Below are 24,837 nucleotides of genomic sequence, written 5' to 3' on the forward strand. Positions count from 1 at the left end.
ATTTTTAGTAGAGACGGGGTTTCACCATGTTGGCCAGGTTGGTCTTGAACTCCTGACCTCCAGTAATCCACTCACCTCGGCCTCCCAAAATGGTGGGATTATAGGCGTGAGCCACCACGTGCGGCCTGGCCTGGATTTAAGTGAAATAATTAACTAATCCCTCAACAAGTACCAATTGAGTACCTACTTTGTGCCAGGGATAAATGGATGGCAAGACAGACGTGGTCCCTGCTTTCATGGAGCTTCTCGGTAAAGGCAGACTTTAGACAAGAAATTTTAGCTCAGTGGATGATTTCATCAGATTTTTTGTCTCCTCCAAATTCATATGTTAAAATCCTAACCCCTAAGACAATGGCATTAGGAGGTGTGACCTTTGAGGAGGTGTGACCTTTGGGGAGGTGATTAGGCCATGAGGGCAAAGCCCTCCTAAATGGGAGTACAGCCCTTAGAAAAGAGGCCCCAGGGAGCTGCCTTCCCCTTTCTTACCACGTGAGGTCACAGTGAGAAGGTGCCATCTATGAACCAGGAAATAGGTCTTCACCAGACATGGAATCTGCCAGCTTATTGATCTTGGACTTCCCAGTCTCCTGAACTATGAGAAATAAATTTATGTTGTTTATAAGTCACCTAGTCTGTGACACTTTTGTATAGTGACCCAAATGGACTAAGGTAAAAATTGGTAGCTAGAAGTGGGGGTGCTGCTGTATATAACCAGTACCTCAGTGGGAAGGTGACTTTGGAACTGGATAATGCGTAGATCTGGGAGAGTTTTGAGGTGTGTGTGGCAAAATCCTACATTGTCATGGATAAATTGTAAAGGAGGATGCTGGTGAGAGCTCAAAAAAGGAGACTGGTAGAGAAAGTTTCAGTCCTCTTAGAGATTATCTAAGTGGCCACGAACAGAATGTTGGTGGAAATATGGACTGCAAAGGCCATTCTGATGAGGTCTTAGACAGAAACGAGGACTGCGTTATTGGAAACTGAAGGAAAGGCAGTTCTGGTTATAAAGTGGCAAAGAACTTGGCTGAATTGTGTTCATGTCCCAGTGTTTTGTGGAAGGTAGAACTTATGAGCAATGAAATAGCATATTAGGCTGAATAAATGTCTACAAAGTATTGAAGGCATGGCTTGGCTTCTCTTGAATGCTTATATAGTAAAATGCAAGCAGAGAGAAACAATTTAAAGATGGAATTTTTGATTAAAAAGGATGCAGAACTTAAAAGATTTGAAAAAAATCCAAACAGCTTTGGAATATAGAGGTAATGTCTCTCCAGAGCAAACGGAAAATTAGTTAAGTGTCCAGTGTAATGAAGACAATGTCTCCTTCTGAGGCAAAAGGCAAGAGTCAGGCTGGCTTTCTTCCCATTATAAAAGATTTAAGTTCCCTAAGCTCGGAATTCCCCACTAGATGCACAGGCGTCACCTGGCCGTCTTTCAGTCACCCTGTAGGAATTGGGGCTTGGGGAACTGCACCAATGTTGAGACTCTGGCTGCTGTTATTGCTGTAAGTAATGAAGTCCTTTGTCTCTGACCCAGGAGTTTCATGTATTCTGTCAGCATCCATGTAACTATGGCATGCTAATCTATTAGTGTGTGAGTAGGGTAAAATACCAGACCCTTCACAGTTCTTAACACCCTCCGTCCTATTACACTTCTTGCTTCCTTCAGTGGCCTTCCCTCCCCTATACACAAAACTCCATCAGCCCAGCCTCTCTACGGGGCTTTTCAATAGTATCACCTGCATCCACATTCCATGTTCACCTGCAGGTGGGTTTTCTCTCTCAGCCTTCCATCCCCAGGAATCCCGTGCACAGAAGGCAACACCGTTTTCATAATCCCACCTGGGCTTGGGTTTTTTACCAATCATTAGGTACTTTTGCATTCATCATTGTCGTTGATCTTCTCGACAGTGCTGTCAGGGAGGGGTGACACAGTCCCCATTTGAGGGCCAGGGAAACTGAGATGCTCAGACGGAGACTCATTAGCAGAACAGGACCAACTCCACATCCCTTGCTCTTTTCTCCATGCCACAGTTGCTGCTCGTTTTCATGTTTTAATGTCAATCTGACCCATGCATGATTAGGTAGGTAAGGCCTGATAGAAGTAAAATAAAAATCCTACAAGGCTAAAGAGAGCTGGTTCAGAATTACATTAGCATTCATAATCAAGAGCTGCCTGCACATTTAAACATTTCCAGGCCCAGCTCTTTCCCAAGGCTGGGAACTGAGCTTGAGCTTTCTCTGCAGCCCTTAAATAGGGGTATGGTTGTAGGTGGGGGAGTCCCTTTTAACAGTCCAGGAGAAGGGGCTATGCTTGCCGCGTGGCGGCTGGGAGGCTGCAGGCTCACTCCAGGCAGCCTGGTTCGTTTTTGAATTGTAGATTGCCTGGTTTGATTGGAAAGTCAGAAGTCCAGCCAGGCCCCCTGCAGACCTATTTATGTGGAATTGGTCTCCTCTCTGAGACGAAATAAGCATCAGAGACTGCCCAGCCTGCCTGACACAGCCCTTGGTGTTGTCAAAGCAGGTGCCAACCTCAAGCTAAGGCTGAACATTTGGGGAGCACTGGAACCCTGAACAACTACCCACCGCCAGCCCCCGCCACCTGCCCTGTGTGCTCTCAGAATTTCCTTTTCCTGCTTCCTGTCTGCATTGAGCCACATGAAACTTTTAGCATCTGCCTTCTCCTCAGCTCCTGTGAAGTCCCATTCATTCTTTCGCCTCTACCACTTCCGTTTCATCTCTAAATGATCCAATATTAATGTTCTCATCATTACAGTGTTCGGAGGAAAAGAACCGGTTTTGTCCACAGAGAGAGGGAGTTGAGAAATTAATATAATATTTGTTCAGGATTGATTTCAAGCTGTAATCCCTGCTGCCAGAGAGACCCATCTGTTTAAAACTATCAGACACTAATTACCCAGAGCGCGAACACAATAGCAGGATTGAGGAGCCACGTCCTGATCCTCCCCCACACACTTGTAATTTAGCATTGTTATTTATTAGGGAGAAAGAGATCTCTTAGTGAAGACGGATCTCCCATCCACTTGACTGGCAGAGGCTCCTGGAGGACTGAGCATAGCAGGGAAGAAGCCCCCAGACTTTCTTGATCAAAGAATGTCAGGAATTACATTCATCTAGCTATAAAAGGCAAATTCATCCTAATTCCTCTCCCCTCCCCTCTCCGACTCAGTCTGGACTCCCCACCAAACCAGCTCTTTGATGACAGTAAAGATACCACCATCCTCTGGGTAAACCAGGATTGAAAGTACCAATTTGTCTTTGAGTGTTCTCTTTCCTTCATCCTCCTTAGTGATTAGATGCCAGGTCCTACGAAGTTTGTTTCCACCACATCTCTCACACCTGACTCAGCTCCTTTGTTTTCAAGACTAACACCCAAGTACTTGGACAATAGTCCAAGTGATGGACGTCCAACTCCAGCCTCTGTTCCCTTCCAATCTAGGTTACGCTTCATTGCTACCATGAATCCTCCCACCAAAAAAGATGATGTGGGGGAGGTGAAGGGGGAGGAGAAGAAGAGAAGAAGCAGGAGCAGCATAGTTGATCAAGTCTTTCACCTGTTCAAAAATCCTCAATGGCTTTCCCTGGCCACCAAAAAATTGGATATTTAATACCCTCTAAGCTCTGGCCTCAAGGCATTTTAAGCCATCCTTCTAGCTAGTCTTTTCGTTCTGTAAATGTATAATCTGGGCAAAGTGGACAGCTCTCGCCTCCATATTCACTATGGAGTTTCTTGCACCTGCCTTAATGTTGTTTATTCTTACCACAGGAAAAGACTGGCCCAGCTCCCTCCACCTTTCCTTCTCAAAACCCTTCCTCATCCACAGCCAGATCCCTCTCCTTCCTCCTTCCATCAACTGTAGTGTTTTATTTGGGCCATGCTTTACAGCACCTATAATTTGCCTAATATCATCCTATTGGCCCTAACAGACTTGAAAGCTCCAACATTTCTGGAACTCTTGCTGTATACCAGACAGTGTGCAAAGCACTGGGGATGGTAGTTAACAAAATAGACATGGTGCCTTCTTTTATAAAGTGTACAGTCTGGTGGGAAGACAGACGAATTAAAAATTAATTTAGCATTTATGAGAGCACAAACTACTGCAAAGGAGGAGTTCAGGGTGCTGACAGGGAGACATAACTAGACTGTGGCTAGGAATTTTTCCATGAAGAAGCAATGTTTAGCCGGGTGCAGTGGCTCATGCTTGTAATCCCAGCATTTTGGGAGGCCAAGGCGGGAGGATCACTTGAGCCCAGAAGCTCAAGACCAGCCTGGGCAACATAGCGAGACCCCCACCTCAAAAAAGAATCAATGTTCAGGGAAGGGATTATTTAGACAAAGAGAATATTTTAGTTTTTATTTTGTATCTGGAAGAAAACAATGTGTATTAAGGCAACTCTGAGATCATACATGGGTTCTACAAAGGTTTGCCTTTGATAAAAGCATAAAGGATGGATACTATGGGCAGGGGCTAAAAGGGAGGATGGGAGCTGGTGGGGGGCAATTCATCTGGAAGCTGATAAATCAGTAGTCAGGAGGCTATTCCAAGAGTTTAAATTTGGGGAAATAATGACCTAAACTAGGCTGGAGAGGAGAGGCTGGATTAAGAGATGTTGAGGAAAGAGAATCACCAGAACTTAATTTCCAATTGGCTGTTGGTGGAAAAAGAGTAAAAAGTCCAGGATGCCTCTCAGTTTTCTGGGTTCTAGATAGATGGTAGTTCCCTAACCAGGGGAGGAAATTTCAGGAGCAAAAGCAAATTGGGGGTAGGGCAGAAAAGAAACTCCATTTTGGATATAATGTGTCTAAGTTACTGGTGAGATATTGGAGGAAATCTTCCAGCCCTTTCAGAGGACCTACCATGGTGTTACGTGTAACAGTTTTATTGAGGTATGATTGACATACAATAAACTGCACATATTTAAAATGTATAGTTTGATAAGATTTGACATTTATATACACCTATGAAACTATCACCACAACCAAAATAGTGAACATCATCACCACCCCTAAAAAGTTGCCCTCTCCCCCACCAGCACCGTCCCTCCCACCCCTCCCAACCCCTCCTCTGCTGGCAACCACTGATCTGTTGTCTGCCACTATAGATCACTTTGTGTTTCCTAGAGTTTCATATAAATGAAAACATATGGTACATTTGTATCTTTTATAGTACATATGTGTCTTTTTTGTGTGGCTTCTTTCACTCAGCATAATTATTTTAAGATTCATCCATGTTACTGCATGTTTTATTAATTCCTTTTTATTAATGAATGGTGTTCTATTGATTGCATATACCATAATTTATTCATCTATTCACCTATTTTGGGCTGTTTTCACATTTGGACTATTAAAATTAAGCTGCTGTGAGCATCCTTCTACAAGTCTTTCACCTGATGAAAAACCCTGTTTCCCTTTCTCTTTGGTAAATAAATACCTAGAGTGGAATGACTGTATCATATATATCATGGCTACAATACTATAATGCAATTCTAGCATTAACTACTTGACGCAGACTCCATAGACTAAGGGCTCAGTCCCCATCAAGATTGCCTTCACTTCAGATGCCAGCTGCAAGCTTGGGGATCCCCAGGCCACCTGCACTTCTCACCAACTGGCTACAAATTCAGGAGTTCCCCTAACCTCCTCGGGTTTTAGGATTCACTAGGTTGAGTCACAGAGCTCTGGAAAGCAGCATACTTAAAATCACAGTTTCCTTATGAAAGATGCAAATCAGGACCAGCCAAAGGAAGAGACACACAGGGCAAATGCAAAGCTTCCACGTCTTTTCCTCATGGAATCAGGACACATCACCAACACACTGATGTGTTCACCAACCAGGAATCTCCACTGAGTTTTGGCACCCAGAGTTTTTGCTGGGGTTTCATTACATAGGAGTGATTAATTGAATCATTGATCATGTGACTGAAATTAATCTCAGCTCCCCTGCCTGGAGGAGGTCAAGCTGATATCACCTGGCTGAAAGCTCCAACCCTGTAAACACACAGTTGGCCTTTCTGGCATGACCAGCCTCATCTTGAGTCATCTCCTTAGCAGAAACTCAGGTGTGTTCCAAGGGCCCACACGAATAACAAAGACACTTCTATCACTCAGGAAATTGCAAGGGTTTAGAGGCTCATTCCCGGGGACCAAGAGTCAGTTAAATTCTTTATTATACAACACAGGCGTCCCACATTCAATAAATCTTGGCTAGATATACTAATGACTAAATTAATAAATGAACACATAAGTGAATGACCTGGAATAACTTTTCAGTTGCATAGGACTAAAAACCAGCTCAAACCAATTACGAAAATGTTGGCTTACACAGTGCGGAAAAAGCTAAGTGTTTGGAGAGTTGAGAAAGACCTTCAGGTATCCAATAACCAGGAGCTATAACTGGGACTTGACACCATCAGAAATTGATCTCTCATCTCATTTCTGTTTGTTTCTCTGCTTCACCTGCAGAAGGGCTGTTTTTCTCCTCCCTTGTGACAGGGAATATGGCTTTCAACTCAATTCATAGATCTGTGTTCTCTTAGCATTAATATATATTTCAGGAAAAACTCTAGTTGACCTTATTTGGATCATGTGCTCGGTTCTTGGACTAATCACTGTCCCAAGGGAGGGGAGGACTGTCCAGGCCTGGGTCACATGCCTGTCTCTGTGGTCTGATGTTGTGATTGACAGGCCAAATAGAACCTTGGGGACTGGTGGATCCCCAGTGGAAAAAACGATGAATAGATAAATATGAGATATCTACTACACTTTATGTCTACATAGTTTTTAGAATGTAGGAAGAGTTTTCCACATATATTATCTTGTGTAATCCTCACAGTAACCCTGTGAAGTAGGGTTGCATTTCACAGATGAGAAAACAAGGCTTGGTGAGATCAAAGGTTCTACTAAAACATGTTAGAAGTGACTAGGACTTGGTCTTGTAACTATGAGTTCAGGAAAATATGTGTCTAGTTTATCCTTCAGGGTCTAGGCAAAAGCTTTTCATATTCTGTCATCAACTGTTCATTCACAACAAACAAAGCAGTGCTGCTGCCCTAGCGGAGCTGACATTCCAGTGGGGAAAACGGATATTGATAAAATGATTTTAGCTAGCAGCATGTGTTAGGCCATTCTTGCATTGCTATAAAGAAATACCTGAGGCTGAATAATTTATAAGGAAAAGATGTTTATTTGGCTCACGGTTCTGCAGGCTGTACATCATGGTGCCAGCATCTGTCCAGCTTCTGGGGAGGCCTCAGGAAGCTTTCAATCGTGGTGAAAGGCAAAGGGGGACCCCATGTATCACATGGAGGAGAGTGGGAGCAAGGGGATTCAGGGAGGTACGACACTCTTGTAAACAACCAGATCTCACAGGACAGCACCAAGGCATGAGAGATCTGCCCCCCATGACCCAAACACCTCCCACCAGGCCCCACCTCCTACACTGAGGATCACATTTCAACATGAGATTTGGGTGGGACAAACATCCAAACCATATCACAGTGCTATGAAGAAAATAAAACAGGTCAGTAGGATTGGGGACACTGTGGGTATGTAATCAGGGAAGGTCTCTCAGGGAAGAGGTCGTTGGTGCAGATAGCTGAATGAACACCACACAGCCATTTCTCCTTTGAGCTGCAGCTTGAGAATATGGACTCCTTCACTCTTCAGCAATGATGCCAGCAGGTAACAACCACTCCACCCAGAACACCCTCCCTAGCCTTGGGGGCTGTCTTTCTAACTCCTCAATGATGGGTCTGCCAGGTCTAAATGTGAAGGAACAACGCAAATTGCAGCTTGAATTATTGAAATTTAACCAAGAGTGATATTTCAGACTCTTCTGACAAGAAAATCACAGATTCTCTTTGGCAGTATAAACTATTTCTGCCTGGCTATGGTGGCCCACCAACAGCCTTGTGTGGTCTTTCCAGGGGTAGAAGGGTGAACTAACTAGGGTCTGTGCCAGCTCTTACCTTTGAAGCTATGATGAAAACCAAGCTCATTCCTGGCTTTTGATACAAAGGAAAAGTAAAGAAAGCAGAATCCCCATTCCTTTGGGAAGCCGGCCCTGTCTCTGTGGTAGTCAGGAAGCTTGTAATATGTCCACATCAAACCAATGACTCCTCTGGGAAATTATCAAATTAAGACCTTTCCATAGAAAACACCAAAATCAGAACTCCCCTGGCCCCATAGTTGGATGGATTTATGTTCTCCTTGTCTCTAAAACTTGAGCTAGAACACAGTTGGTACCCCTGGAAATTCGAGACTCAGAAAATAAGCAGAGCCCTTTCCTGGAAGATTTCTGCATCAGCCTCAGTGAGGGGTGGATGGCTTGCCTGACTCCAGATACAAATGACGTGGGCTTTCTGTATGGCCTGATGCCCCCAGTTTTTACGAATAGCAGCTAATGTCACATGCAAGACACCCAGAGCACAGAGATGGGTATGTTGAAGACATTTATCACCTGATTGAAAGAATTAATGACATGTTTTGTAATTTCATAAACCTTTCACACATGGTCCTCTTTGCATTGAGGTAAACACAGTGAAAAGTGTTTGAAATTGACTTGCTGCCCTAAACTATTGTAGGGGAGGAAAAAACATCTTTTCCTTCTATCTTCCTGATATGGTTTGGCTGTGTCCCCACCCAAATTTCATCTTGAATTGTAGTTCCCATAATTCCTACATGTTGAGAGGGACCTGGTGGGAGATAATTGAATCATGGGGACAGTTTCCACTGTTCTGTCGTAGTGAATAAGTCTTATGAGATCTGATGGTTTTATAAGTGGTTTCCCCTTTCTCTTGGCTCTCATTCTCTCTTGTCTGCAGCCATGTAAGATGTATATTTGCTCCTTCTTTGCCTTCTGCCATGATTGCAAGGCCTCCTCAGCCATGTAAAACTATGAGCCCATTAAACTTCTTTTTCTTTATAAATTACTCAGTCTTTATTAGCAGTGTGAGATCAGACTAATACACCTAAATTTATGACTGGGGCCTCTGTAACAAAAGACAGATTAACAAGAGAAAAAGCTTAGAAATTTATTTAATACAAGTTTTATGTGATGGGAGAGCCTTCATAAGGAAATGAGGATCTGAAGAAACAGTTAAATGGGAGGTTTTTTTGTTTTTTTTTTTTCTGAGACGGAGTCTCGCTCTGTCGCCCAGGCCGGAGAGCAGTGGCGCAATCTCGGCTCACTGCAAGCTCCGCCTCCCGGGTTCACGCCATTCTCCTGCCTCAGCCTCCCGAGTAGCTGGGACTACAGGCGCCTGCCACTACGCCCGGCTAATTTTTTGTATTTTTAATAGAGATGGGGTTTCACCGTAGTCTTGATCTCCTGACCTCGTGATCCACCCACCTTGGCCTTCCAAAGTGTTGGGATTACAGGCGTGAGCCACCGCGCCCGGCCGGGAGTGTTTTTAATAATAGGTTTGATAAGGAAGGGAAAGTCATGGAGAAATATCACAGGGCAAAGAGTACAAGGTAAGTGTTGTGAACTGGGGAAGCTTAGCAAGGCTTGTTTTTCTGGATTCCTCTCCATCTCCTTTTGTCTTGAGAGATAAGGATGCCCCTTTCCTCCAGCTACAGGAAGGGCAACTCTCACATGAGGGTTTTATGACCTGCTGCAGGAGGTCAGAGTCCTGCCCAAAGTTTATGACCACTTCAGGGGACCGCTTCAGGGGATCTTCCTGCTTCTGCTGTTTTCTCAAATTCCTCTAGCTTAAAATATTCAACATGCCAAAGTGCCATATTGTGGGGCAGTATGTCCTGAACCCATGATTTTTTAATACCAAGTCTTCTCTTCCCCTTCTTGACTGCTGAAGAGATCCTGTCTTTCCTTTAAAGGCCCAGTTCTAAAGTCATCTCTCGTGTGAGGCCTCCCCTGGGTCGCCAGGGACAGGCACTCTGTTCCCGGGCACTTTGTGCATGTATAGCATCATGACACATTGCTGTGGCGTATGCATCTGTGTGAGTATACGTCTTCTTCTCTGAGACTGCGAGTGCCTTGGGAAGAAGCACCGAGCGTTCTTCATCTCAGTCTCCCCTGTCCCTTGTACGGTGTCTGGCTGAAGCTAGAAAGTCAGAAAGTGCTGGTCAAATGAATAATTCATTGAGAATGGATGAAAGGGCATCCAGGACCCTTCCTCACTTTGAAATCTCTGTGGCAGTGGGTTACATAGGTTTAAGAACATTGATCAGAGTCTTGGCCTAGTTAAATTGGTCTGATGGTCTCACCATCAAAAAGGCACTTACCTTCCAAAGCTGTGCTTTCTCTGAGAAGCTGTCTCCATTCCATCACTATGGAGGATCGTGCATGATGAAAAGGAGACAGTAACAGGAAAACAGCATCAATCAGTTGTGGAGCCTGAACCGAAGACCTGAGTGAGATGGATAAAGTCAGGAAGGGGATAAGGACCCCCGACCTGACCTGTCAGGCCAACCCTGGAGATCAGTGGAGTGAAAGATAAGACGGCCAGATTACTCACATCTGAGGGCAAACTCATTTAAAACTACAGTGGACAAAGTTTAGGTTAGAGCAATTAATTCCCACAGGAGGGTCCCAGAACTGGTAGCATGGAAGACAGGTCATAGGATTTCCTTTTCTGCAGTTCTTAGAGAGGCTACCACTTGTTGCCTCCTCCCCCCAACCCCCACACCCTTCATCCATGTCAAGTATGTCAAGTGGCTGTGGGGCTATCCTGCCTGCAGGCAAAGGGAGAGAGGCTGGGACCTCCAGCAGCCAGGGGTTCTGGGGCTCTCCCAGCATCCTGCTGCCAAGATACTGGGCAGACCACCAGGGACGGCTTGGAGCCTTCTCCAAGTCCCCAGTCCAGGCACAGCGGTGTCAGTCATTAAAGCTCATTTCTTCCTGTTATTAGCAGAGACGACTGTTATGTGGAGGGAGGTGAAGCGCGCTTTCTGGCTGTAATCCCTCCTCCCCCATGGCTGTGAGACAGAGCCAGGTGCAGAAAGCAGCTAAATTAAACAAAGTCATGGGAGTAGGGGCAGAGAGGGAAGGTGTGATAGGAAGGAAATGCTCGCTCTGACAAAAGGAAATCAAAGCCCCAAATGATCCCGCAGGGAGGAAAGGTGAGGAGGAGGGAAATGAAATGGAAAAAACCAACGAATTGGAAATCGGGCACAGAGGTGGAGGGAAGAAAGTGGAATGCTCTCGTGCTGGGATGCAGCTCCCCAAAGAGCTGGTCTCTCTGTAAAGGACCTGAGAGCCAATAGGTGTGTGTGGTATCTCCATGGAGTGAAGGTAGCTTGCTCTGCTGCCACTTCATCAGCAAAAGATGGCCCAAGCGGAGGCCGCTCCTGGCCTGTAATTCTTCCCTAGCAGCCACTGTCACCTGAAAAGATTGGTTGATTCTCTTGCCAACAGTGATTTCCTGGTAAGGCTATCTGGGAACCCTTGAAAACATTTCTCATCTTGGCATCAGTGAAAGCGCTGGTGGCCAGACATATCTGTACACACTGGAGGACAAAGAACCCAGGATGCAGGGTGGGCTCCACCAAGCTCACATCTCAGTGGCTTACTGTCTTTTGAGGACAATGTCCCTGGGAATTCAGCAGTGTCCCATTTGGAAGACAAAAGGTCCAGTGGCTCATGCCTGTAATCCCGGCATTTAGAAAGGCAGAGGCAGGGGGACAGATTGAGCCCAGGAGTTCGAGACTTGCCGGGGCAATATAGTGAGACTCTTTTCTCCACAAAAAGCAAAAAAAAAAAAAAGACAAAATAAAAGGGAGTGTTCTTCCTCATAATATGTTTTTCTAGGCACAAGTCTCACCTCCTCCTCTGGAAAAGCCTGCCCTACAGGTTCAGTCCTGATAAGTTCTCCACCTCGCCCCTCTAACTTTCTATTAACCCCACCCCACCCACACACACACAGCCTTTTCACCCCCTCTGCCTTTTCAGTGTCCTTCACACTGCTGAATCTCTGGCTTCCACCTCTGCCGTTAGGAAGCTCTTTCTCCTCTTGCTCTCCACTTTCTCTTGCACGTTGCCCCAGCTTTCTCTGGAAGCCTCTGCACAGGCCCCCTGGGCAGGCCCCAGCATCTGCACATGCTTCACTGCAGCCCTCTGGGCTCCTTTGTGAATGTCATTAAGTCTGTTTCTGGTGTTTCTCCCAGCCTGCCTTAATCTGAGGGCCCCACACGAGCCGGCTCAGGCCTCTTCTTCCTTCGTACTTCCCTCGAAGCCTGGGCTTCTGGGCAGTGAGTGCTCCAGCAGCTGACTGACTCCCATGGGTCTGAACACCACCAGTCAGACAAGGCTTTCAGGGCTAAATGACATACTTTGGGGGCAGCAGCTATGATGTCACCTTTACAAGCCAACATGCTGGACTCCGAGCTGTCATATTGTCTACTAAATCCCTCAGAAGGAGGAAGTCTGAATCGAGATGGATTTCAAATGTTTGTTTCCAATCAAAGGGACTTAAAACTGCATGTGAGGAGCAGTTCAAGGAAGTCAGCCTTGTTCTCCTGAAGGAGAAGCCTCGGGGTTTCATGCAGGAGCCAGGCTATCGTGGTGGGGAAAGCTGAGACTCCATCCTATTGCTCCATGGGGTAAAAGCAGAGCCAGTGGTTATCAACCCAATGTGGACAGACTCCAGCTCAACAGAAGAAAAGCCAGGGAGCTTGAGACCCTCTGAACATCCTGTAGCTGTAAGGGTGTAAGTGAAATGTTGCCTAACTTGTAGAGGAGATTTAAACATGGAATGGGGAGAGAAGAAGGCACTGGAGGGGAGGGAAATAAGAGTGGACCAGATGGCCTTCAAAGTCTTTCCAGCCCTGAAGAATCTGACCATTACTATAGAAAGAAAATGGCGTAAAATAGCAAGAGACTTCAAAGCCCCTGGGAACAATTGTCCTAATCATGGAAGTCTGGAGAGAACTCCAGAAGTCATTTTCTACAATCTCCCCATCCCCAGGCAGCCCTGCCCAACTGTGTATTTATCACTAGCCCAGAGATTTCCACAGGAGCTAGCTGGAATTTCTACAAGGCAGCAGCCAGAGGTGGTGGTGGGCTCTGTGGCAGCAGGTGGAGAGGAGAGGCTCTTTCTGGGCTGAGCATCAAGCTGGGAAAACATTGCTGAAGACCCCACCACCAGCCCTCAGGTCTACTGCAGATGCACCTCTCTGTGCTGGGGGGAGAGAGCTTGGCAAGGGAGCCCAGTTGGAAGCGGTGAAACAAGCATCATTCTATTGTTGAGCTGCCTCGCCAACTGCTGACAAGGGAGGCTTTGCAGACAGACTGAACCTATGGAGAGATGAAAGTAGCTCAGATATAGACACACACACTCCCAGAGTTTCCTGTGCTTAAGCTGTTTGGAAGCTCCTGTCATACGCACCTCGAGCAAAGAGAAAGGAGGCGAGCGGGAATGACTGCTGGAAGTTGAGCATGTTTCCCCAACGCGAGCGCTGCTCTGTAATTCTCCTCCTTCATTAAGGAAGCTTTCTTTCAAAATAATTGGGGAGTGGCATGACTCACAAGCACAGTGCCTTCATTCCCCGAGGAACAAGAAGTTAATGGGCTTGCTGTAGGGTGACTAGGGGGATTTGCCCCTCGGTGGGGATCTTCCCCGACCCCCCGGGGACTGCTGCGTGCTAGCTAATGTGGGCCAGCATCAGTGTGCGGCCAGCCCTCTGAGCTTTGGAAGCATCTGGTGAGCTTTGGAAGCATCTGGTGAGCTTTGTGCTCTCTGTGCAAGTGGTTGGCATCCCTTGGGCATAACCATAGGCTTTCAGAGTGGGCACAGGCCAAATGTCCTCCCCATGGTGGAGATTAAGCGGGCTCGATCCCATTACAGGAGAGTCTGTGATGCTAGTTAACTCCTGCTGGTTAATCTGCTCATCTCGGCTCTGCTGTCACTTTCTCAGCCCCCTCCCTGTCTCCCTTAATTTGATCATCTTGGCCCCCTCCCCTGTCTGGGTTAGAGGCTGCCCCAGGTCCCCATCCTCCCAGACTAACCTTCATCGCTGCTGATCACACAGCACACGCTGTGTCTTTTTACTTTCCTGCCTCATCCAGTAGGTTCTGAGATCCTTGAGGGTCCTCTCCACACTTTGTTAAATCAAGACTACAAATTGCTCAAAAGCAGGGCAGGGCTGGGTCCAGGGTGAGCAAGTAAGGCATCCAGGTTGCAAAATTCAAGGAGATACACACTCTCGGGCTTCCACAAGCCCAGGTGGGCCCCTGAAAATGCATGCCTCCTGAAAACACTGGAAAACGCCAGGCTGGGCTCACTGGAGTCCTGGCCCTGGGGCACGGAAAAGGAAAGAATATTAATTGTTAAAAACCAACCATGTAGAGACACTACATTATTTCATTGATCCTCAAAGTAATCCTATAGAATAGGTACTGACAGCTTCATTTACACATAAAGAAAATGAAGCTTGGTACAATTTTGCACCTTGACAATAGTCCCAGAACTAATATCACAGACCTGGAACAAACCCCAATCTTCCTAACGCGGAGGCGCCTCCGGCAACCGTCCGCAGCTGCTGTCCCATGTCAGAGAAGAGTGCCTCTGAAGGGGTGTCCTCTGAGGGGACAAAGGGCTCGGCCTCTTGGACATGAGGGTAGGTGAAGCTCTGCCCAATGCCCCTAAATCCTGACTCGGCAGGTGTGGCTGGGCCTGGGAATATCTGTGTTTGCCAAGGTACCTAGGAGGCGCCCATGCACCGTCTGGTGGTGGGGACGCTGCACTGCACCAACCTCCATGTAGGACCCGAAAGTCCTCCCTTAGGGCCACCCTAACCCACAGGCCTTTCACTGCAGCCCCTCCCCTCTCACCCAGGCCTCCGCGGAGTCCCCCCGCAGAGCTTCCTGCCCGGGGCTGTGCCGGCTGCCAAGTTGTGCGGCTGCTGGTGCTCGGAGGGACCCCGGGGAGCAGCAGCCACTCTGCTCAGAGCAGTCTGTTTTGCCTGTTGCCGCAGGCTGCGGGCTGTAGGAGCAGCCCTGGAGGGGCTTGGCACTATCAGTGGCGGAGGGGTCTGTGTACACTCAGAGACAGTTGTGGCAGGCAAGGATGGGGGACTTTGCCAGCAGCCCTACTAAGCCTAGATGGTTCTGCGTCGCCAGGCCCCACCCCCCGGCTCCTGCCTTTACTCCTACACTCCCTTTCCACCAGCATTACCACTGAGGAGGGCAGCCCAGCCGGCTTCGGCACCAGACGGGCAACGGCAGGAAGCACAGAGGAAACACCAAGAGAGAACAGGTACCCAGGGCAGCCGGAGTGGGCCTCGCACACCCCCACAAGCAGAGCCCCTGCAGTGGCAGAGCCGTCGGTGGCATCAGGGCAGCCAGCTGTGCCCCAGGTTTCCAGAGTGGAGAGGAAAGGACCCCACACTCGGGATGGGTTCCAGGGTGCTGGGAGCAGCGGGTGGCCCAGTTTGGAGCCAACCTGCTTACCTGGAGCAAACTGCCTACCAAAGACCAGAGGCCCACCCAGGAAATCAGGCCCCGGAGAGGATGTGCCCGCCCCCCCCACCAGCTGCTGCCACCCTCATCACCTCTCTCGTGACTTAAGTATTCAGGTTGCAGTTCTCAGCTGCCCTTCCTACCCCACAGACTGCCTCCAGCCCAAACTACACAGCCTCCAGAAAGCGTTCTCCTGCCCAGACCCCTGCCCCACTGAACACAGGACAACCCCTCACGTGGCATCCCCGGGCACCCATGATCTGGCCTAGACCTCCTGGAGGGTTCACCAGTGCTCCTCCAACACAGCCACATCTTCCCATCTCCCGCCCACCTCCCGTGCCCCTTGTTCTGCTCTTCATCTGCCCACATCTGACTAATCTTCAGGATCCATTTCAAATCCTGCCTCTCCTCCTCCTCCTTCTCTTATCCCCTAAACCTTTGGCCTCCTGGAGCCCTTTGCCTGTGGCATTTGCATCACTCCCCATATACCCCGAACTAATCTATGAATTCCTTAAGGGCAGAGACGGAGCTGTCCTCAGCATTATGCTTCCCCACACACACCAACCTCCGCCATACCCACAGCTCCTCCCACACACACAAAGCCATCAAGCCTCTTTCTTCAGAGGACCTCCACAGGCAGGAAGTCCTGCCTCATATCCAGCCGATTCCACCCTGCTCGGGGCTCATTTTCATTCCTCAGTGAAGATGGAGAGCAGTGGATTATCTTCCCCTAAATAATAACCCTTCCTAGGCTTTCACACTATTATTAAATCACCTTTAAGCCACCTTTCTTCTTCAGGCTAAAGAATCCCAGTACTTTTCATGTTCCTTCAGAACGTGACTCCCTGCCCTGTAATTAGCTTGGCAACACTTCTGAATTCTCCCCAACTTCTCCACACCCAGAAAGAAGAAGTGCCTTGAGAGGGGACCAAAAGGAACTGCGTGGAGGGTCTACGATGTTCCAGGGATCACCCCTGACTACATTTAATCCTTCTAGCTTGCTGCTCTTCACCCCAATTTACAGATGAGGAAACAGAGGCTCAATACGCTTAGCAGGGCTTCTCAACGTTAGCTGACATGTTGGTTCAGATGATTCTTCATTGAGCAGGTGCTGGCTTTGCCTCGTAGGATGTTTAGCAGCATTCCTGACCTCTACCCACTTGATGACAGCAGTAACTACCCCCCCACAACACACACACACAGTCGTGACAACTAAATATGTCTGCAGACATTGCCAAATGTCTTCTGGGTGTGAAATCACCTCCAGCTGAGAACCACTGGGTTAAAGGAATTTTGCAGAAATCAATCAACTTGTAAGTAACAGACACTAAATTCAGATCTGTCAGCTTCAAATAATTTTCTTACTTCTACCCCCATACAACCTCCTAAGACAAAGTCTCATCTGAGAAAGTAATAGGAAAATGTCACTATGTTTTCTACTTTTATCACTCCTTACCCCAACATTTAATCTTCTATATGTGTCACTGGGATCAACTCATAGATGATTCTGCTCCAAGTCTAACCCACACTCTCCAAGTTTACCCACACTCAATTTGAAAGCATTAGCTTGGGTGCATCGTAACCACAGGAACTTTCTTTTTTCCAATCAGTTGCTCAGTATCACGTATTTCAGGCCTGCTGCAGAGAACTAGCAGAGAAAATAGAGAACAGACCCTCCTCCTCCAAGAGCAAAAGGTCCAACTTGGGAGCCGGGGATACACATGAGCCGTTCTAACACTTACTGAGAAACACACAGACCATTCTTGCACAATTCCCAGCAGGCTATCAGAAAGCAGGAACACTGAGTCCAGTGAGCAGTTGCTTAGACTAAAGATACCAAGCAGTCAGTGCAAGGAGTTAGCTGAGACCAGCCTGTGGCACGGTGGAGATGCTGCCATCAACTGAAGCAGATGAATATTGTGGACTGCGCGTCGTGACGGGGACATGCGTGCTGATGGGATGCAGGGTAAGGGAACCAGGTGTCCACATGCTGCTGTTGCTATTTCTGTGCTCCAGACCAGCCTGGGGAACTGAGCTCTGCTCTGAAGCAGGCTCCTACTCCCGTTCCACCTCCTATTCCAGGTGTCAAGGGTGGGAAAAACATGCCAGGTTGGAACATCGTGAACTTCCCACCTGTTGTTCCAGGCATTCATCCGAAGCCACATCAGGCCTAATGCAGTTCCTTCATCTCTATACACCTGCCAAATCTGATTTATTCTTCAAGATTTGCTTAAATGCTGCTTCCCCCTTCTCTCCTTCAGTCCCCACCACCCACTCTCTACTCTGGCCAAATCAGTCTGCTGATCTTATCCCATCACAATTTCCTATTAATATTCCTTTTTCTTATTTATTATTTCAACATATGGCTTTTCAGACTCTGCTCTGTACCAGGCACTCTTCTACAAAGCTGCTGTAACTGCTGTATCCTTAGTACCTGGAATAGTGCCTGGTGCAGAGTAGAGGGAGATACTGACATTCTGGTCATGATTTCCACCTGTGCTTTGGCCTCACACACTGCATCTTAAACTTTAAAAACTCAGCCCTTCCTTCAGCCTTAGATCATACACCTCACCTCTTCCATGAAGCCCTCCTTCAACTCAAGCAGGGTTGGTCACTCCTCATGCTGGACTTTACTGTGAGCCATGCAGTTGATGTGTGTCAAACATGACATTTTCTTCTCTTTCTGTGTCTGTCCTCTCTCCCAGTGTAAGATCCCAGGAGGGTGAGGACTCATCTGTTTTGCCTGTACCATCCTGAAACACCCAGCAGAGTTTTGCCACAGATAAATAATAACAGCATGTTACAAAAAAAAAAAATAACAACTAGCATTTATTGCATGCTTATAAAGGACCAACTACTGTTCAAGGTACTTAATAAGTATCAGCTCACTTGATCCTGACAACAAGCCTATGGGGTTGGTAGGAGCTCATGCAGGAAGCACAAACACAGGTGGAGGTGGCTACAGTGGCAGTGGTGGTGGCAGCAGAACTGATAATACCATGTGCCAGGATGAGCAGAGCCGGTGGGTTACAGAACGTGGGCTTTGGAGGAAGACCTGGTTTGGAGGCCTGGCTCCATCATCTATCAGCCAGGTGACCTTGGGCAAGTGACTTCTCTTCCCTTGGCTTCATTTCCTTCACTATAAAATGAGGATAATTCCAGCACCCACCTCACAGAGCACAGAGGCGTGTGACAACTCCATGAGCTGTGCAGACCACGCACCTCTAGCACAGAGCCTGACATTGGTCTCGACAGTCAGCAGGCGGGAGTGTTTGCTGTTGTTATTGTTGTTATTATTGTATCCCTCTTCCAAGAATCACCCACACCTGTTTTCTGTCCCATCCTGCCTCAGCTTCCCACCCCCCTGATTACCCTCCTTCCACATCCTCAATCAGGTAGAGGAAAATCTGAGTGCAATATACTGAGAAGACACTCTTCAGTCACTACCTTATTCCTCCTCTTCCAACAAATGAGCCCTGAAACAAATAGATCCCAGATGTCACGACTCATGTTTAAAAACCCAGGACCTTGGGACCAGAGAGGGAATGGATGCTCTGCTTGGGTGTTGAGAGAGCACTGAGGACTCAAAGATATGCAAATCTAAGGGGGCAGCTCAGGAAGCCGAGCTACATGTGAGATTGTTATCATCTCTTCTCTGCTACTGCAGTGATGTTGATCGGCTGAGCTCTTTCATTAGAAATCTGATGCTGCTGTTAAAAAAAGAGAGAGACAGAGAGAGAGAAATACACAGCAGCCTCAAAATGTGGGCACAAAGCGGTCTCCTGGGGAAAGCAGCTTTATTTGTGTCAGCTACGAGTACTAAGGGCCTGTTCATCTGCTGTTTATTTGTGCTGTTTGGTTCCCCAGCACACGACCTTTATTCCATCCACGTTTTGCAGGGTACCAGGAGTGCTAAACTCTGCATTTCTCCTGCATTTACAGCAGTTGGGATCTATGGCAGCCTCCTTCTTCCTGGCTTTCATCTCTGCATCCCTCCATTTCTGCCTGCAGCAGTGAAGCATCAATTATACACTCCAATTATGTGATTATACATATTTTCACTAATTAATAATTCTTGCCACTCATCCTGCCAACTCCCATTGGAGGGCTTCAGAGGGCATTGGAGAGGATAACTCACAGCTCTGCCACCCGGGAGGGAATGAGCAAGGCCTGAAGAATTCCTGGTATGAAAGGGAAACTGAGGCGCCACAAGGTACTTCCTTGTGACAGAGGCAACCACTGAATCCAAGACTTGCCTTTGTCTTGATAGGGGATTTTCTTGAGCAAATAGATCCATTTGATGTTGCTGCTGCCTGAAGAGGTGGCAGGAAGAAGAAAGTAGTTTAGCCCAGGGGTAGCACTTTGTAGGTGTTAAATTGGCTACCATTAAGGCTAAAATTTCTTCTTACTTACAGAAATCTGGATTTTGGGGGTTACATACCATAGTGTGTCCTCCCCTCTTGAGACTCAGTAGCAAGCTGTGAAGAAAAGTTACTCTGTGATTTGGATAAAAGCATAGCTCTGTTCCCCAGAGTCATACAGGAATGAGAAGGATGAGGCCTGGGAGGTGACCCAGTCCAGCCTACTCCATTTTCAGAGACAGAGGCTTGAAACCCAGTGCCATTAAAAATGACAAGCACACCTCAATCTTATGTCCGTTGCCAAATTTAATCATCAAAACAATACCGTCGGGTAAATTTTACTGCCCTCATGTTACAGACGAAGCTGAGGTCTAAAGAGTGACTTGTCCAAGGTCACACAGCTTATAGACAGAACTGTGACTAAGCCTAGGTTTCAGAACATCCCAAAACCAACACCGTTTTGATTGTGTCATGTTGAGAATACAGCCAATTAGTGGCAGAAGACTCCAGCACTTTGATGCATATGACAAATCCGTGAGCTCTTGGAGTAGAAGATAAGCTGATCTGACAAAGGGAACAAGACATTCCACACTTCAGTTGAGTCTTCCTGAAGCCAAATTTCACTTTCATTGATGCAGTCAGACAAAAGTCCTAGTCATTGAAAAAAAATCAATCAAAGCAGTTTTCAGATGGAGCAGACTGGTCAATTGATGAAGCTGTCCAGTTCAGGTCAAACAGGTCATCCAGACTGAGTTAAAGCCATGATGCCAGCAGGCTGAGTGATGTTAAGGTTATGTCTCCACACTCAACGGCAGAAATCTCGCTCAACTTGGTCCAGCCATCAGTTCATGCGCCCTCTTCTCCCACTTCCCTGCTGCATGGGGCCACAGTCAGCAGAGAGATCTGGACATGTTTGTGTACCTCAGCCCCACCCGACCACAATGGGGAGACAGAAGGTCAGGACCTGTTTTATACTGAGTCTGCTGCCAAGGGCAAAGCTGGCTTCAGTGGACTTAGGCAGGCTCAGAACTTATACCCAGGAGCAAGGCTTATACCCAGGCAGGCTCAGAATTTATACCCAGGAGCAAGCAAACCTAACGAAAGGAGATGCATCTCCAGGTCTGCCACTCTATCAAGCCTCCACCCCACAGGTAACTGACCTGCAGGGGAGGCAGCCTCCAGCCAAGCCCTGAACCATTTGCATCACAGGAACAGGTCTGAATCCTGCCTGTCACTTTCCCCAGCTGCTTAGTTCTGGAAAAAATGACAGAATCCCAGCATTCCACGTCCAGCTCAGAGATTGGACGTGAGCTCTCTGGCAGCTTTTTATCAGTCCTTTTCATAGAACTGACTTGCTAGACTGTGTATTAATTTTCTGTATAATCTTCTATTGACTCTTAGAAGTTGGCAGAGTTGGTATGAAGATGCTGTGATGCATAAAAAGATATACAAATGGCCAATAAGTACATGAAAAGATGTTCAACATCACTAGTCATCAGGGAAATGCAAATTAAAACTACAATTAGATGCCACTACCCACTCATTAGATGGGCTAAAATTTTAAAGAATGAAATTACAAGTGTTGACAAGGATGAGGAGCACTCTGTACGTCCTGCACGGCTCCTTTAGGTAGACTCTCCTACATTCCTGGTGGGAGCAGAAAATGGTGCAAAAACCACTTTGGCAAAATGGGCCGATTCTTAAAATGTTAAACATAACACTTATCTTAAGACCTGACGATTCCACTGCTCGATATTTACCCAAGAGAAGTGAAAACATATGTCTACATAAAGACTCATACATGAATGTTCATAGCGAGTTTATTTGTGATACCCGCAGCTGGAAGAAACCCCAATGCCCATCATTAGCAGGTGAATGGATAAATAAATCCTAGCATAGCTATACAATCAATGGAATATTACTCAGGAGAAAAAGGAACAAACTACTAAATGCAACAAAATGGATGAATTTCAAAAAAAAATACACCAAGTAAAAGAAGACAGACACAAAAGAGTATATAGTATATGATTTCATTTATATAAAACTCTAGAAAAGAGAAATCTAATCTATTGTGACAAGAAAGCACATCAGTGATTGCCTGGGACCATGAGTTGTGGGGAGATTGAGTAGGACGGAGCACCAGGGAAGCCAGGGGGTAATGGAAATGTTTATATCTTGATTGTGGTGGTGGTTACGTAAGGGAAAACATTTGTCAAAACTCACTGAGCTCTTCACACATAAAATAGGTCTATAAATTATACTTCAGTCGAGTTGGGGAAAGGCCACGTATAAGACTATTATAAACAACCTTAATTTTGGATTTAGAGAAACACCTTTAAATTAATAACATTTAAATCTAACCCAAATTTGGAATTAAAAGAACAAATGTCAAAAAAATGTTAAAAGAAGAATACACACACACACACACACACACACAGAGAGAGAGAGAGAGAGAGAGATACTATTATGATGGACTCCATCCTGGCTACCCAGGAATAACTGAAAACTATCCCCAAGGAGAATCCTTAAAGAGATGGAATGGATACAAAGGAGGAGAAGCAAGACAAAGAAATATGTTTTTATCAGACATAGTTTTGTCCTCAACCCACTGCAGAACTCTGGTCAGAGCTGCACACTGTCATGTGACAGCACCATTGCTAGACCAGGCAGCCTGGAAAGCCATAAAAACAGATAAGCCCCAACCCCTCCTCCTGCTCCTGGTGCCCAAGCCCAAGCCTCAGAGTCTGCTCTTCCTACCTAAGCCACATCCACCAGCACCAGTGGAAAAGGAACCAGAGAGGGGCATTCATGCACTTGGGTTGATTTCATCCTCTAGGGCATCATCCACTGGCACATACAGCCTAATACATGTCCACTGAATCCTTAGTCTAAAATGGGGTTCACAAATTCAAATTCCTACAGGGGCCTACCAGGGAAGGTAAGTAAGTGGATGAAGTGGGCCCACGGAGAGACAAGAGGGAGGGGTGGGGACTGGGGTGGACCCAGGAACACACAAGTCTTGTGTAAGAGGAGCACCATGCTTCAGGGCCTACATTCCCACATGATTGGTAATGTCCAGTGTAATCAGGCCTCCTGCTTTTTCAAGATAAGCCAAAAATTCCAGCTTTTCTGTAAACTGTCCCAATTTTAAATATCGACAACAAATCCAAAAAATTTCAAATATGGTATGGGCCAAACAAAACACATTCTCAGGCCAAAGGCCAGGTTGTAATAAGGCCCCAGAGGTCAACGTCCCCTTGGGGCAGGAACCACAGTGGAACCCAAGGGCTGTATTCTCCACTGAAAGGATTTGCTTTAACCTCCTGGTCAAGGCATAAATCCTCCATTCAACATTCCAAGCTAGTGGTTTTCCAGCCCATCCTTGGAATCTCCAGTGACTGGGAGATGGACCTGGGATTGTGCGCTCTCTCCTCTGCCCTCTTCTGCTGGCTCTGACCATTCCTTTAGGACTCAGCCAAGATGTCACCTATTCCAGGAAGCTTTCTAGGATCCCAATATCTATATTAGAGACTCTTCATCTATGTGTTCATGGCCCCCTAGACCTCTCTTATCTCAATTCTCTCCACGCTGCATTACGTGTCTGTCTTCCCACTACGCTGAGAGCTCCTGAGAGCCAAGGCTGTATATACAGTGGTTAACACACACAGTTGGTATATCAACTAGCCTTTTTTTTATTGCAAGTGATAAAAACTCCATCAGACTCTCTTAAGTACACAGAAAATGTATTCTCCATAAAAGTGGCCAAGAAGGCATAGGCCGAATTCAGGCACAATTGAGTCTGGGGTTCACATGATGTCAATCACTCCTGGCCTCACCCCACCTCTCCCCTGCACTCAGCTTCCATCTCCTGCCCAGGCAGTAGCAAGATGGCAGCCAAAGAGAGACAATCCAAAATGCATAGACATCATTACTAATCCCTTTTATCGAACAGAAAATGGAGGCACAAAGATGTGAAGTAACTTGCTCAAGATCACACGGCTATGAGGTGAAAAAGTGAGGAAACGAAGGAAGCAGTTGGCTTCCAGAACTCATGCATTAAACACGTTATAATTCTGCCCCCCAAAATATGCATTTTTCTTGATCAGTTCCAAACGTGGCCCCTTATGGCCAGGCCACCATTGTCTAGATGATATTTGGTTGGTGCAAATGTAATTGCTGTTTTGCCATTACTTTCAATGGCAAAAACCACAATTACTTTTGCACCAGCCTATACAATTAACACCCTGTCCCTGTCCCCTGAAATGTCAACAGCATAGAACGGTAGAGGAGGAGCAGAATAACTTCGATTAAAGGAGAATTGCACAGAGGGCACCAGTCCACAGCACAGCACTCCCAGTGCCTGGCAGGAAGCAAGGTTCTTTGTCCTTCAGCATATTCTCCAGGAGAGCTCCCTTGCCCACGGTCTCTCCCAAGCCCACATTTGGGATGGGCGACATGGAAGATGCAACTTCTGGGAAGCAGCTCTCTACTGGATGGGGTAGTGGGGACCCGTGGATTGATTGCCTTAAATGATGGGCTTCTTAGATTATTTGACGGATTTGGTGTTTCTCTTGTAGAAAACTTCTCTCAGATCTTGAGTAAATGATGGGCATCTTAGATAGGTTATTTGGCAGATTTGGTGTTTCTTTTGTAGAATAATTCTCTCAGATCTTTAGCAAGCTGCTGGTGTCCACTTCTAGCCTTCCCCATGTGTTAGTACCTGAAGCCCCAGCCCTCACTGAGCCATTGACTTTGATGTGCAACCTGGCAGTGCTCTGCCCTTCCCTCAGCCAACAGCTTACTGGCCTCCATCTGAGACTCCACCTCCAGGAGGCAATTTGAAACAATGTCTGAGGGAGGGGAGGGGATTAATTGGCTCCTTGACTCCAGCCACATCCCCTGCATTGAGTGGAAGGCTCATCGCAGGAGGTGCTTGGGAAGGGTCTAAGGGATCAGTGTGTCCCCAGGTTGCTTGCTTTCCTGTCTTTATGCACACTAATTTTAGGTTGGAAAAGGTCCTTTAGCTTTCCAACGCTG

The sequence above is a fragment of the Symphalangus syndactylus genome, chromosome 3, assembly GCF_028878055.3.
Source record: "Symphalangus syndactylus isolate Jambi chromosome 3, NHGRI_mSymSyn1-v2.1_pri, whole genome shotgun sequence".
Classification (NCBI taxonomy): domain Eukaryota; kingdom Metazoa; phylum Chordata; class Mammalia; order Primates; family Hylobatidae; genus Symphalangus; species Symphalangus syndactylus.